Source organism: Haemaphysalis longicornis, unplaced genomic scaffold (genome assembly GCF_048455015.1).
Source record: "Haemaphysalis longicornis isolate Haplotype H1 unplaced genomic scaffold, Haemaphysalis longicornis Haplotype H1 scaffold_9, whole genome shotgun sequence".
NCBI lineage: Eukaryota > Metazoa > Arthropoda > Arachnida > Ixodida > Ixodidae > Haemaphysalis > Haemaphysalis longicornis.
Genome location: NW_027526460.1, coordinates 171,691,803 through 171,707,002, shown reverse-complemented (window position 1 = coordinate 171,707,002; position 15,200 = coordinate 171,691,803). Strand labels below are relative to the sequence as shown.

Here is a 15,200-nt window from a genome sequence, read left to right as displayed (position 1 = left end):
ATTCAATGTTGATTCATTTTGTCAGGTGCAACTGCTACATTCATTGAACTGGTAATCTCTCCAGACGATGGGATGTATTGTGCAAACAGGAAATTACGGCTACTTTTTTTCTTCTCTGCTTTCTCTGACTGGCCTCTATGTTCTCGAGTGTGCCCTCGACTACAGAAACAAGAACCGCAGGGTACCCAGCTGCAAGACGATTTCTCATTTGGGCTAGTTTGCACGGAATGATGGCACAATTTTTGAAGGACATTCTTGAAGCCCATATTAGCAATGCCTCTTTTGGTTGCTGTAGAACGGTTGCAGGGTAAGGCAGGCTTGTTCGCCCGCCCGACACATATGTTGCTCGGAAAGTGTCATTGTGAGGTAAAGGAATTGCAGCATATCGTTCATGTGCTAATTCCAACTGCTTAAAAAATTGCCGAAACAGGGTTAAATGGTTAACAACCGGGGCGAAATTATCAACTTTGTTGTCAACAAAAACTAGAAAATCATGAACGTATCTAAAATTTTGACAATGGCTGCAGCACGTGGTCATTGGCGGTGACAGTGCGCTAAGTGTGTCAAAACTAATTCGCCCCGTGGTCTTTCTTGTCTTTGTTCACATGCGCCATAAATTTTTGAGCACTAACTAGTCCAGGAATATGTACGCGCGAAGGGGGCAAGACCAGGGGTTTATCCAGAATTTCGATTAGGGGGTGGGGGGGGGGGAGGTGTCCGAATTTCTGGGCGGGGTGCTAGTGGTTGTGGAATCGTTTTTTTCTGGGGGGGTCGAAATTCTTCTGGGGGGGGGGGGGTTGTTGGTGGTATGTGTATAAATCCTTGGGCAAGACTTCAACGCTCTTGCCGGTTCGACCCAGCATAGGAAACAGTTGTAAAAGGGGGACACTGCTTAATCTTATCGGTAGTGTTGAACACATTCTCTGCTCTGTAAAGGCCCTTCTTGCCTGTCGCTGGATGCGTTGACCTAAAGTCGTTTACCGTCCGCCCACCCTCTTCCGCTAGCAAGCTTTGCGTGAACGATGTGAGTACTGCACACCCGTTTTCTGCAAGGGGACAACTGCTGCACGCCGGCGCGGCTGTGCACTACATTCCCCAAAGTTGCCGCCGAAGCGCACGCGTTGAACTAACTGAGCCATTCGTGCGGTTTCTACCTTGACGCCCCGTTCACTTTCGGGGGTCATCCATGGAATGGCCTCCGAGATTCCCCCGCGCGCGTTTTGCTCCGGCCGCACCAATCGCCGTGCGCCCCAGCCAAATTTTGTAAACGTGCTGATTCCCCCACGCTCCGCCAGGCGGCAGTGCACACCTATGCATCGAATGCATCGTTCAGCCCGTTGGGCCGCTGTTTATGCGGCGTTTCGCGGCATATCAACGTTGCAGTTTTTTCTCGTCTTGGCACGAGTGTATTTGCTACTTTATTTGCCGCATTTATTCTCAGTTCCTGCCGAAGATGCTGGCACAGAACACCTGTAATGGATGTGCCCTTCATTGGAACAGGCAAGAACTCGACCCCTCCCAGGCACAGGCCTCCGCCCTTGCAGGTCGATTGGTGCGTAAAGGGACCCCACCACCCGTCACTTGCACTCTTCCACAGAGCGGAAGTCAACTTTTAACTGTAATATACGATTTATGCCATGAGTCATGCAATGGCATTTAGAATAAGAGTAGCGTATCGTTCTTGGCTGATTCTAAAGCGAACGAACACAACCCCCAACTGCGCCACGTATGGCACCAAATGTGCAGCCATGCATTTCCACTGAAATGTAAATTGGCGGAGTTAATATCATTTATCGCTACAAAGCGTAGGTAAAGATAATTAGTCGAACGTAATTTAGAAAAACCAAGTACAGAAATTACAGAAAAATAAGAAATATAGAAGTATAGAAATATAGAAATATAATCACATACAAAAAGTTTATACAGCTGCTTGACAAAACAAAGACAAAAATAAAGGAGCAGCAAAAATAATGACAAAAGCGTGAATAAAAAAAACGCGCGAACAGGTACCCGACGCCCTGCATTTGCACAGGAATTCTCATAATTGTTGGAGTTAACAGATTTTATTGTTATAATAGCGCGAATAAAGGTAATTGATCGGACGGGATATTAAAAACAAGAAAAGCTACAAAGAATTTATAAAGATAAACTTATGAATAAAAAACTAAGAGTTCTATACATCTGCCACGCAAAGCGAAGACAAGAATAAAAGATTTGACAAAAATTAACGACGGACACACAAAAAAATCAAAAACTGACCACAGTGTAACCCCCTGCGCATTTGCGCCAAAAAGTATATTTGGTGGAGTTATCACGTTTAATTAATCGTTATAGTAGCGTGGATGGAGCTAATTGGTAGTAACGAATCTTAAAAGAACCAAAAATAAAAAATAAATTATAAAGGCTACCTTACAAAATAAAACTTCCAAAAACAGAAGGCTAAAAAGAGCGCTGAAAAGAACTACGGAACCGCGTATAAAAATATCGTAAAAACAAAACCCCTTTTTTCGCGTAGAAGATAACATGTTTAATATTGTCACGGGACCAGTGGACAATGCCCCATGGCGGCATAGCTCGGCATCGAAGACGACGTGGAAGAGGGCGCGTGCAGACTCAGCGGACTCGGCCATGGCCGCTTGTAAATACTGTAAATAGATCGTTCCACCCCATTACATCGTTCGTCTCATCTATGTCCTGCCGCCGCGTAACAATATCTTTAAAATAGCGTACATCGACCTAATTGTAATTGAACGGAACTTGAAAACAGAAAAGACAACAAAAATAAATAACAACCTTTAAAAGTGATCTTACAAAATATAATAATAGCGGAGTTAGCACAATTAATAGTTCCAAATTCAGCTAGATTAGTGCCCTAATCTAACATAGTTCCTGCGCGCACAGGTACACAAACAAAAAGCATTCTCAATTGCAAACACCGACATGTATAAGTCGCACATCACGCAATAATTATGCAGCTGCATATGCTGTGATGTATCCTGTAGTTTTTTGCAACGCATGATTAGCGTTTTTTAACTGCCGCGCATATGCGCTATATTAGTTCACAAAGCGCTTACTAAAACCTCCCAAATACCGCATATTGCAATGAACCGCATTGCACCGCATCGCAATGAACGGTGGTGCCTGAATGCACAACGGTTGGCTTGTGTCGGACTTGCATGCTTACAAAAGAGATATTAAGCATACCAATTAAAAGCAATCGTAATATTGTACTTACGCGACAGATGTTTATGCAAGTCACCACTCTTGCAGATAATGTTAGGTGAGGACGTAAGGGGTTTTTGAAGGGCACCGCGTGTTAATACACATCCAAAAATCTAAACAATAAAAAATAAGGACGCGATACCGCAGCAATGCGCCAGAACCGACTGTGCTTCGTTTGGGTGATTGCTGCTTAATCTTTGTACTTGCGCGCCTCATATTATTAAGTTAACCATAATAAAGTTATTGATTATTGTCTTGTAACTGTCATTTTAAACCTGTAGAAGGATCAACATTTGGGCGAGTTGGTACTGGTTATGTATCATCTTGACGAAACAGCGTAAAAAACGGGGACACTAGGAGAGAAAGACAACAGGACGACGCTGTACTCACAACTATTTTTTAATAAACTGCACCACGCACCACGCAGTGTCACCAGACACTGTTCCGAGCATGGGTGTTTTCCGCTTTTTCATGACACCACCATCCTTTCGGTTCACACTAATCAGACCACTAGGGAAGTTATCGAAGCATTTCACATTAGAAAAAGAGGCGATATCTGCATAAGTGAGCCGTCGATAGCATTACATGAAAAAGAATTCTTATTTCTAGATAAGTCCGTGACTTAGAGTTTGGTGTTACTTTGTAGTGATAATCTCGATGTGCGTCATGTTGTGAGCGCACGTGGGTTTTGGGGACATAGTATATATATGCGTGGTGCAGTTTATTAAAAAATAGTTGTGAGTACAGCGTCGTCCTGTTGTCTTTCTCTCCTAGTGTCCCCGTTTTTTACGCTGTTTCGTCAAGATGATACATTTTAAACCTGGCTGCTCGACTCAATTTCACTGCAAGCTGCGAAAACGCGCGTGTACTCGCTTGCGCCAAGCTGCCGCCGAATAGTTGATGCGTAGGTGGCGAGCGCCGCGGTGCGGCAAAAGACGTGGCCACGCCCCTTTTCAACTTACGCTCTCTCCGGCAGATTGGGACGGCAGGAGCAAAACGTGCGCGGGCGAATCTCGGAGGCCATGTCCATGGCATGAATGTTCGTCCGCCTGCCGCCACTTTTAGAGGTAACGTTGGGGTTCTAGCCTGTGTGCCGTGCGTACCCGCTAAACTCTAACGACGCATTCGTTCCGCCTCGCCATGCCCGCTCCGGGTCCCGGTTCACACGGTAATCACGGAACACACGGTGCGTACGGCGAGCGAAAATTGTCCGCTCCGGCGCCCCTTTCGGTGCACGCAGACTGCCAAAGCTCGCCAGTCCGCTCCTGGGGCAGCACTTCACTGTTCGATAGAAGCTGCATCTCGTTTGCCACCTTCACCCTCCATAGCGTGATGAGTCCTTTGCTGACTTGGAGCCGCGCGCTCCTGTGCTGCTTTGTCCAGTGCGGAGACCCCGCCCGCCGGCAAGTATCTACCTCGCCGTGACGTCCAGTGGTTAAATACCCGCCGCGGTGGCTCAATGGCTAAGGCATTGTGCTGCTAAGCACGAGGACGCGGGTTCGAATCCCGGCCACGGCGGCCGCTTTTCTGGTGAGGGCGACAAGCAAAAACGCCCCGTGTACGAGAAAATTCGGCGCACGTTAAAGATCCCCACGTGGTCACAATTAATACGGAGCCCTCCACCACGCCGCGTCTCATTGCCTGCGTTGCGATTGCGCGTAAGCCCTGCAACCAATTAACATACCTATAGCAACACCGCACAAAAAAAAGTCTGCAGGCTTACAGATACAGGCAAAGGTATTTCGCGCTTTCCAATCGCATGCGCTAATTGCCGCCAAGCAGACCAGTGTCCCCGTGTTGGTTCGGCATTGTGTGGCTGCTTTCGTGTTTTGCGAGTGTTAAATCCGCATCACGTCGTGGTCATCATCAGCACGTCTAGGCCCACTGCAGGGCCTCTAGCGTATCATGTCGTGCAAGGATGGAAATTTACAAAAACGCGGAGACCTTAAGCGCTGCTCAAAAATTTCAATGGGACAGCAAGCGCGGGGCTCCCAGCTATCGCGCCAGCGATCGCGCCGGGAGCCCCGTTACAAGACAAGCCACTCGACGAGCCTCCTCGGGCTGCAAGGTCGAGAGGCGTCACAATCGCCAGCAGAAGCTTCCCCGCACCCGCCGCGCAGAGCATTCGCGACACCTTCGCAGCCGCAGGGTAAACTCTGACCACGGCAGCACACTGGCGCTTCCACCTCCATGTTTCCGTGGTCAGAGTTTACCCTGCGGCTGCGAAGGTGTCGCGAATGCTCTGCGCGGCGGGTGCGGGGAAGCTTCTGCTGGCGATTGTGACGCCTCTCGACCTTGCAGCCCGAGGAGGCTCGTCGAGTGGCTTGTCTTGTAACGGGGCTCCCGGCGCGATCGCTGGCGCGATAGCTGGGAGCCCCGCGCTTGCTGTCCCATTGAAATTTTTAAGCAGCGCTTAAGGTCTCCGCGTTTTTGTAAAACTGGCGCTTCCACCTCCATGTTTGGAGGGAAGCCAAGCCAAGCCAAGGGTGTGACACGTCGTCGCTCTTCGCTCCGTCGGTTTTGGTGATTTTACGTGTATCAGCCTTGGAACTGCTGCCCAGCTTGCTGTGATCCTCTCCAAAGACCCCTGGCCCCTCACCGACCGGTCAGTGACGACGCCCGAGGCGCTGATGCGGCCCTCGGGCCAGCGTTGCCTCATCGTCGCCGAGTAGGCCTAGCGTCCGCGGGCACCGCCGGCCCCAGAGCTAGGCGCGCCGCGGTTGCCATGGCAACACCAGGGCTACGCTCACTCTGCATGCACGCGGCGGTGCAGCGCGACAGCACGGAGACTGAAACTACCGCCGTTCGACATCTTGCTGCGCCGGATCCGATGGAGGAACAACCAACTACCGTAACGGGTAATGGTGGTCCGAGTGGCTCTAAGAGGCGAGCATGTGAGCAACCATTGGGAGTGCCTGCTACGTCGACTCAGGACACATTTGTGCGTAAACGTGACAGTGCATCTGCAGTGCCTGCGGTGGCGCCCGGGGTATCGCCGCTGTACAAAGTGGCGATTAACCCGCCGTGGTGGCTCAGTGGCTAAGGCGTTGCGCTGCTGAGCACGAGGTCGCGGGTTCGATTCCCGGCCGCGGCGGCCGCTTTTCTGATGGAGGCGAAAAGCAAAAACGCCCGTGTGTGCGAGATTTCGGCGCACGTTAAAGATCCCCAGGTTGTCAAAATTAATCCGGAGCCCTCCACTACGGCGCGCCTCATCGCCTGCGTTGCGTCGGCGCGTTAAACCCTACAATCAATCAATCAATCAAAGTGGCGATTAAACCACGGGAGTGCTTCAACGTGACGACTCTGCCCAACAGGGTCGTTCAAGCCACCCTGGACTCCTGCCTCCAAACCAACGGGTTCCAAGGTTTCGCCATTCACCGTCCCACCAACACCATCTCCGTGTGGGTGCGTTCGCTAGCAGATGTTGACCGTCTTTGCGGCCTGAAAGAGATCCCCCTGCCCGCCCGTACTGCAGTGGGGGTTCAAGCGTACCTGATTTCGGGCTCCGACCTTCGCAGGTATGTCGCCTTCGGCGTCGACCCCGACGAGTCACCGGAAACCCTTGCGGCTACGCTCACATGTACGTCCCACAAGATCTTGCAAGCCCGATACATGGGTCGCGGCCGAACATGCCTAGTCACCCTTCAGGGCCCGGTTTCTGCCCCAGCTCGCATCACATATTGGTGGTATCCTGCGATTCCGCCCGTACAAGTCAGGCGTGGTCTATTGCTACCGGTGTTTTCGGCCCGGCCATATGCGTTCCTCATGCCCACAGCCTGAACAGGACACGGAAAACTCGCAAGAACCTGTTAAATATAAATGTGGCATATGCAAAAAAATTCCCCCGCATTTCCCCGAAGGGGAGTATGAGGAAGTGCGAAGCACGGGGTGATGCTATGAGGGGGAGTTTGTTGAAGTTTGGTGCTATGAGGGGGAGTTTGTTGAAGTTTGGTGGCATTTTGCCCGTTAGTTACATTAACACCCCCTCGTGATCACGTTCGGCTTAACACGCCTCGTTTGTCCCTGTGATGCTATGAGGGGGAGTTTGTTGAAGTTTGGTGGCATTTTGCCCGTTAGTTACATTAACACCCCCTCGTGATCACGTTCGGCTTAACACGCCTCGTTTGTCCCTCTGCGGAAATCTTGGTGAATTAACGTGTATGTTCGAGAGGAGGAGCGCACCGCACCGCAGCGCACCGCAGCTGCGAAGCGCCGACCGGAGTGAAGGGAGAGGAGGCGCAGTCACGTGAGAGAATGCAGAACTAGCGGGTTTGTAGTATCACGTGTACACCACGCAGTTATCAAGCCGCTATAACGCCGCTGAGTCGCCAACGCACGCCGCTGACGACGTAGTTTGAATGCGTTAACGATATATGGCGCGTTACTAACACTGATATCAACGTCGCGTCCGTGGCTTAGTCGGTAGAGCGTCGCGCTGCGGCCGCAAAGTCCGCAGATCGAAACCTGGCGCCGGATGCTGCTTTTTTTATATAGTGTAGTGGCCTGGCTGGCGCGCCGAGAGAGGGTGTTGCGAGCTGGAGAGTAGTAAAGGGGCTTTAGGAGAGGAGGCGAGGGGGGAGAGGAGGCGCTATGCGAGCGCGACGATTCAGGCTCGCTTAAGAAGTGCATTCGCACTTATTCCTGGCCAATCTCCCACGTGGGTATGTGCCATGTCAGCGGCCAGGCAGCGCGCGCCCATCTCCCCCCGTTGCTAAGGAAGACGAAAAGCGCGCGCACCCGCACCTGTTGCTATGCGGACGGCGGAAGGTTCGGGGTCGCTTATAAAGTGCATTCGCACTTAAAACACTTACATGTCTGTCACAAATCGTAGTGGTCGAGAACGGCTCTTGCAGTCACCGATATCCCTGTTCTTGAATGGTGAACCCCTTGCTGCCACTGATCATATGCGTATACTGGGACTGGAAATCAGTGCAGCTGGGTCGGCATCCTCATGGGTCCGCTGCACCTGGCAAAAGGCCACCAGAATGTTACACTTGTTCCGCCGAACCGGCCAGAAGTCAGGGGGTGCCTGCTCTCGAGTCATGCGTACGCTAGTGCGTGCCATCTTCCAGCCTCGACTAGTTTACCAAGCCCAGTTCCAACACCTCACCTTGCGCGACTGGGATCGCTTAGAAACTGCAAATAGAGAAGCAATGCGAGTTATCACCGAACTCCCTCGCATGACCTCTATACCGACACTTCAAGCCGAAGCGCAACTGAACACGCTGGATGAAATCATACATCAGCGTCGATCGGCTCGTCGTTTAAAAATTCAATCGATTCCCGCCGCGGCAGCACTTGCACACTACTACGATCGTGCTTCGCCTCTGCTACCTCGCTTAGCGGAGCCCCCTCCTAGGCAGCGACCTCAAGCTACGGACAACCGGCCTCTAGGCTGCATAAAAAGCATTCACCCCCAAGAGAAGCAGGCCAACCCACCGCTCCCTTTTGACTCGCCAGAGGGCCTTCAAGCGCATGTGGACGCAGGGGTAGCCGACGGCATCCTCCACACAAGCCTTGTCTGCCCCACTATGCCATCCATCAACCAGACATGCTCCTATTTCACAGAGGCGCCACTTCCTTCTCTGTTGGCGGAGCTAGTTGCCATTCGAGATGGCCTGTGTGCTTTAGCTTCTGAGCTCGGCGCTGCCCCACCGCCGCGCTTGGTGTTATACACCGATTCCACTCAGGCTGCTCGAGAGCTCCGGCGCGTCAACAGTTCACTGGGCATTACATGCGAGGTGCACCAGATACTCCAATCATTCCCGTGCCCTGTTCGCGTCCTCTGGACCCGCCGGAGCACGACCACGCACGCCCTCGCCGACTCAGCCGCTCACCCGCAGCAAGTGGTGTACCCCCTCCCGTTTCTACAGCTCTCACTGGAAGACACCCTACTCATCAAGAAAGATATTCTTCGGCGCTCCACGCGTGCCCTTTTCCCTCCGCGTGGGTCTGACCTTCCTGGCGGCTTAACCCGTCGTGAAGAGGTCGTGCTTCGAAGAATCCGCCTGGGCGTCGCACTGACGCCTGCTGTGCGAGCAACGTAGACTTCTAGTCTTGCAGATCCCTCCCCGACCTGCCCCTACTGCCCTGCCCCTGTTGCTGAAGCGACATTGGAACATTTGCTAGGGACGTGTCCAGGGCTTCAATCAACCCGAGCCCGACACATGGGGCCCACAGGACATCGGCCAGGGCGACCTCCAGATATTCATGGGTGGGCGCACGGCCCACTTTACAAGAAACTGTTGGAATTTATTTCCGAAATTGGACTCTATAGTTTCCTGTAGTGCGCCCGCCTCACACTGTGTGTCTTTCTTTCTTTCCCTTTTTTTTTGCTTTCCTTCTTTGTCGTTCCCCTGTACTGTTTTGTCTATTGTTTTCCTGTTATCTATGCCCTGTGGCAAAATGGCGCAATAAAAAAAAACTCCATGTTTTCGAAAGCATCGCCAGGTGGCCTCAAAACAATGCAGTTACCCACCAAGCTTCTGCCACCTGGACACTGCAAAGCGAACGCGTGGGAACTCGTCTGGAAGGAAACCGAAGCTCGGGCGACGCTTACACCGATGCAGCTGGGGCCAACAATGCCCGGACGCTCTTTGGCCGCCCGACGGCGCTGCAGCCAAAGCTAGCGGGCCGCGCGGCGACTGGCCAGAGCGTCTGCTGTTGTGGGTCGAGATGCCAAGTGCGGTGGTTTCAAGTCTTCGTATTAATGGCATTTTTCATGGCGCAGGCTAGTTTTAGGGTTTTGAAACGATGGCTTTCTGTCCGTTATGTTCGCTATGTTTGTGTTAGTTTAGGTCACGTAACCTTACGTTAGGTAAAGGGTAGCAGTACTAGATGCGGCATTTTTTGGCGAAGTGCGGGTGGACGTGCGCGGTCTATACACAGCCTTTCTCTTTCCTGGTAACTCTTCTTGTGTGTGTGTGTGGGTTTGGGGGAGTTTTTTTTTAGAACTAAAGGAGAAGTCGCCACTTCTTTTAAAAATGCCAAAATTGTCGAGGCCAATTCGCCCAGAGTCCCTTTATATCGGCGCTGGTATTAGGCTGAACGCGCTCCAAGCCAGCCAACTGCCCGTACTCAAACGCCCGGAGAAGAAGAGCAAAGCCGGTTGCGTGCACTCTCCCACTAGGCGTCATTCTACACAAGAGCGCTGTCGAAAGTCTCCGCGGGTGACGCCACCACAGAGAAGCTCGCGCTTATCGCCACCCTCAAGGCAGCGCGATATAAGCCAGAGAACGGCTGACTCATCCCCGCACCTTATCGGCAGCCCCGGAGGTGTACACGGGGCGACGATAAGGACAGCCGCTGCGTGAGGAGGAGTCAATTCGTGAGCCTTTATTTCTAAAGGGGGGGAAGGCCTGGGAAGGCACAACCTTGACAGGGGCTGAGAGCAGAGACCGCTTCCTAGAGAACTGTGGAGAGTTACAGAGTACGAGGGTCGATCTATGAAGAAACATCTGGTTCAAGGTTGTGTAGCGCGCGGATTTTGAACAGCACCAGATTAGGTGCTGGAGATTGCCAGCTGTGGCAGAGGTGCAGAATTAAGGACATCGAGGCGGCGGCGGCAGGGCTTGGGGGCTAGCCGCGCACCCCATGCAAAAATATTGTATGGTCCGCTTTAGAAAACCCTTTTTATCGTTGTCTTTAGCTATTTGGCCCAATTATCTTTAGACGTTTCTATGGCTGTCTTAATTATCTTCAGACGTTTCTATGACTGTCTTTAGCAATTCATATCGACATTCCTATGGGTGTCTAGCTTCTTCTATAGCCGGTTCTATGGCTGTCTAGCTATTCGTATCGACATTCCTATGGGTGTCTTTAGCTGCTTGTATAGCCGGTTCTATGGTTGTCTTTAGCTATCCGTATCAACATTCCTATGGGTGTCTTTACCTTCTCCTATAGCCAGTTCTATGGCTGTCTTAAGCTCTTCTGATATCGCTATGGCTATGGCTAAAGACACCCATAGGAATGTCGATAGGAGTCGATAAAGACAGCCATAGAAATGTCTATTGCAAATTGGGCCAAATAGCTAAAGGCAACCATAAAAAGGATTTCCAATAGCCAACCACACGATATTTTTTCATGGGCTGCAGCCAGAAGAGAATCACCACTAATTGAAACAGTGACAGCAGCAGCCGCTGCGAAATTATTAACACACTGCAATGCCGGCATATAGCCTTGCGATCTTCTAGAACTTCTCCTGTAGCACTTAGGTTGTGTGCCTAGCTGCATTTTATAATATATGCTCCGTGAACTCTTCAGTGATATATGGGTAGTACATGGTTGCGATTGCACACACTTCGCCAGTTTTCATTAAAAAAAACTTCAACACAGGCATTCAAGGAAAGTAAAACCAAAGGGTTTATTCATTCCATTCATTATATAAAGGGCTACTATCTACACTACTTCGCCGCCACTAAACCGTTGTTCACATACGCCAATCGAAACACACAGCACACGCATTCCAACACTCGGACTCACGCTTAGGTAACTCGCTCGACAGCCACACTACGCGGCACATTCCCCGCGAACTCCCGCCGAGACACAAATACCTACAGGTGCTGGGTAGTCCACCGTAAAGAGAGCACTCAGAAGTCGTTCATTGCACTCAATACTCAAAGCACAAAGCTGCAAGTACGGTGACTAAAATGGAAATGCACTCTTAATAAAACAATGAAGACGGTCGCACACAATGCAATAATAAAAAATGTTTTCGACGCATGGGCCGTACTAACTCGGTCCTCATCGTCTTCGAAGGCTCAAAGGTACCGCACTATGTCTACTATAGAGGTGCGGAATACCATTGCTTCATTCATAAGAAGAAGTACGAACTATGTGACAGCTGTGGCCGGCTTGGGCATCGATCAGACGTTTGCCCAGCCCCTGACAACAAAGTGTGCAAAATCTGCGGCACCGAAGCCCCGACGGACCAACACCATTGTGAACCTAACTGTGCACTGTGTGGCCGCGATCATCCTACTGGAGATAAGAAGTGCCGCCTGCGTTTCCAAACCCCATACCTTCTAAAGAAGCGAAAATGGGAGAAAGGGCAGCAAATGCAGCAAGACCAATAACCCGACCGCCACCGACAACAGCAGCTCTTCAACTCTACTTCGTCGTCTATACTCAAGAACGATACCGCAGCTGAACAATGCCGCCACGATGACCACAGATATGCGCTTGGCCACAGATATGGCGGCGCACACATTTTTTTTTTGCGAGAGTTTGCCTTACGGCATAACAGTCATATATATATTGGTTTCACGCAGAAACGTCAACAGAGACCGGTACTGAGGGCCCCATATCCACCGCTGTAGATCAGGGGGTCTCCCAGGATGGAGCCCTGTGCCCCGGAGGTGTTGCAGGCGAGAGGTTTGAAGGGCAGGGCAGGTCCATAGAAGGTGGCTCGTGTCGGCTTCAGACGCAGGGACCGTACAAAAGGGTCAGGTGTCCGCAAACGGTGCGTGATAGCGGGCTGGCGGTTGCCTGCATACATTCCACGCCATTGAATACCGAGGATAGAACTAAAGCATATTTCTTTAGCTGGCTACAGTAACCTGAATAGCTGTTACTCTATGTATAAACACACTACGATGTTCTATAATCGCCTAAAGAGGTATGGTTTACATTCTCTAGTGCATTATGTATAAAAACTTCAATAGCTGGCTATCGCCTAATTTATGCCCTTAGGGACCATAGGGATCTTTAGGCGGCCATAGCTCACCATAAATTTTTTCCATAGACGCCCATAAGCCATTTTTGTACGGGACGGAAAGATAGCATTGGGAGAATATTTCTTTGCGAAAATTTCCACTCATCTTAGGATCGGGGGGTCAAAAGCAGTGAGGGCCTTGTGGCGTTTTTATTTATTTATTTATTATTTTGTACCGCAAAAGCTGTGTCGCTGACGACAGTGGGGTGACGACTCAGAAGGCGGGGTCTCAAGGTTGCCCGGTGACCACTCCTGGTGTACAGGAGACCAGGCGATGCGGAGATGAATACCATCATTTCAGGGTGAAGATCTGATGAAGTATTTCTTCGGCGATAGTACAGGTCGACGTCGGACTTTTTAGAATCTGGAGAGCTTCGAATGAGTCCGTCGAGATAGGTATCTGGGAAGGGAAGCAGGAGTGGAAGTAGAACACGAGGCTCGAATGCTTGCATCAAGTTCCGCTTTCAGAATAGTGGCACATTTAATATTAAGCGACCGTTTGCCTTGGAGCGGGGTGCGATCAGGTGAAGCCCATGCGGTGCCAACTTGTTTTCTTTTGATCAGTGCGCGAAGCCGAAAAAAAAAACAGCGGTTCGGTTACGGTTCGACTTCGGGTGAATTCATTTCGTTTCGATTCAGTTCCGGCTCGACTGAACCGCCAGCCGAACCAATAGACCCTATGCGAAATTGCTTGGTGATCTAGCAACACTGATGTAAACGAGACCGTCGGCCATATTGGTACGGGCGCCGATCGGGAAGTCTCGTATTGTTTACTGTGGAAGAGTAGGTGACGGTAACGCGGTATGGCTCAAACTGGACGGTGTTTTCCGGCTCTCAACCGCGGATTGTGGACGAAGGACTTGCCTGCGCTGCCGACTGTGTCTGAAGACTCGTACCACTTGGGGTGCCGCGCCAAAGACCCATCCGAGCGGCAGCGGAGCAGGTCATGCCGCCTAGCCACCGAGGCGCATTGCTCGCCTTCATCGGTGCGGACAAACACGTGCGACTCACAGTAAGTAAATCCTTCTTTGTTTTTACTTGACGCGAGTTAACCGGTATGAGCATTTGTAGAGCACTTTGTTCACCGTTGTTTACCACGCAAATGCGTAGCGGCGACCCTGTTGCAGTAACCCTGAAAGAGGAGAGCGACAATCGCCAGACCGTACCGCTAGTGGGTGGATTAGGTATTTTCAAATGCTGTACATGGAATTTACGGGATGATTTTTGGCGAAGATGTTTACGGAAAGGTTGCGGCCGTTTTCTGTGACGGTCGTCCGCCCGCGCGTTTGTCGCAAAGCAATCGTGCTTTGCGGCGAAGTCAACTACAAAAGCGCACATACGCCTTGAATTTTCTTTTTTTGTGTGTTTGCATTATTTATTGCGCATGTTCTGCGCAAAAATCTGTTTCCGTGTCTTTCTTCTCCTTTTTTGGCGGTGGGGTGGTTGTGTTTGTTTCTAAAGCGCATGTTTTTGGTGTGCACGAATAGATAATACAGTAAAACCTCGTTAGCTCGAACTCACTGAACTAGAAGATTTTTTTTAATTCGATGGGTCATCGGTATAGCCCGAATGTTTACCTGTTTATCTCGAAAGATTCTGGAAGTGAGTTCCACATAATCATATTATTGCTTGCTTAAGTTATGACGAACACGATTATGCGGGTACTGGTATCATTACCCACGCTGAGCTTTTTAAATGTCAAACTTCCTTCTCTTGTAAAATGCATTAACAAAGCATGCAGAGATACTTGCACGCTCGAACTTGACAAACAATTTTGACATCATTGCTGTTTGAGGTGTAGATTATTGCAATTGCAACACTGTTAAGCAAGACACAAAATCTGGTCATTTTGAGTCTGTTCCTTGTGGCCACTTCTTTCTGCTATGTCCCTTTACCATAAACTGTAGCGGACTTGTCCTGTTCTTCCCTGAGTGTTATTTACTGATACTCTCTCTGTTCTTGAAGGTTGGGCCTCATCCATGTGCTCTGCAGCTGCTTTCGCTCCCAGAAGAAAAGTGGCCGGCCCTATGTTGTGTGCCTCACCTTTGAGACGGACAGTGGGGCGATTGGGGAGGTATTGTGCGAGTGCCCGGCGGGTTGCAGTGGAGCATGGAGTCACATCCTGGCTGCTGTGCACCTACTCGCCCTCTTGCAAGCCGAAGGTTTTAAGAGGCGCCACCGGAGCTTGCGTGCACTGAGCTGCCACAACAGTGGGGACGTCCGAGACAGCAGGGCATCAAGCCAGCGAGTGTCCAAAACATTGACT

The 15,200-nt window shown here is 50.7% G+C and overlaps 1 protein-coding gene across 4 annotated transcripts in view; it reads right to left on the bottom strand.

The window, feature by feature from the left end:
* Positions 1-15,200, bottom strand: part of LOC144151392 (uncharacterized) — a 458,541-nt gene that overhangs the window by 402,564 nt on the left and 40,777 nt on the right. Inside the window, exon 2 of one of the 4 annotated variants that reach the window (XM_077682433.1) lies at positions 8,034-8,188. The exons of 2 other annotated variants lie outside the window; for them this stretch is intronic. The gene's annotated coding sequence lies outside the window, so the exon portion shown is untranslated. The remainder of the gene's footprint in view (positions 1-8,033; positions 8,189-15,200) is intronic. One more of the 4 variants, XM_077682434.1, reaches the window with a different exon arrangement.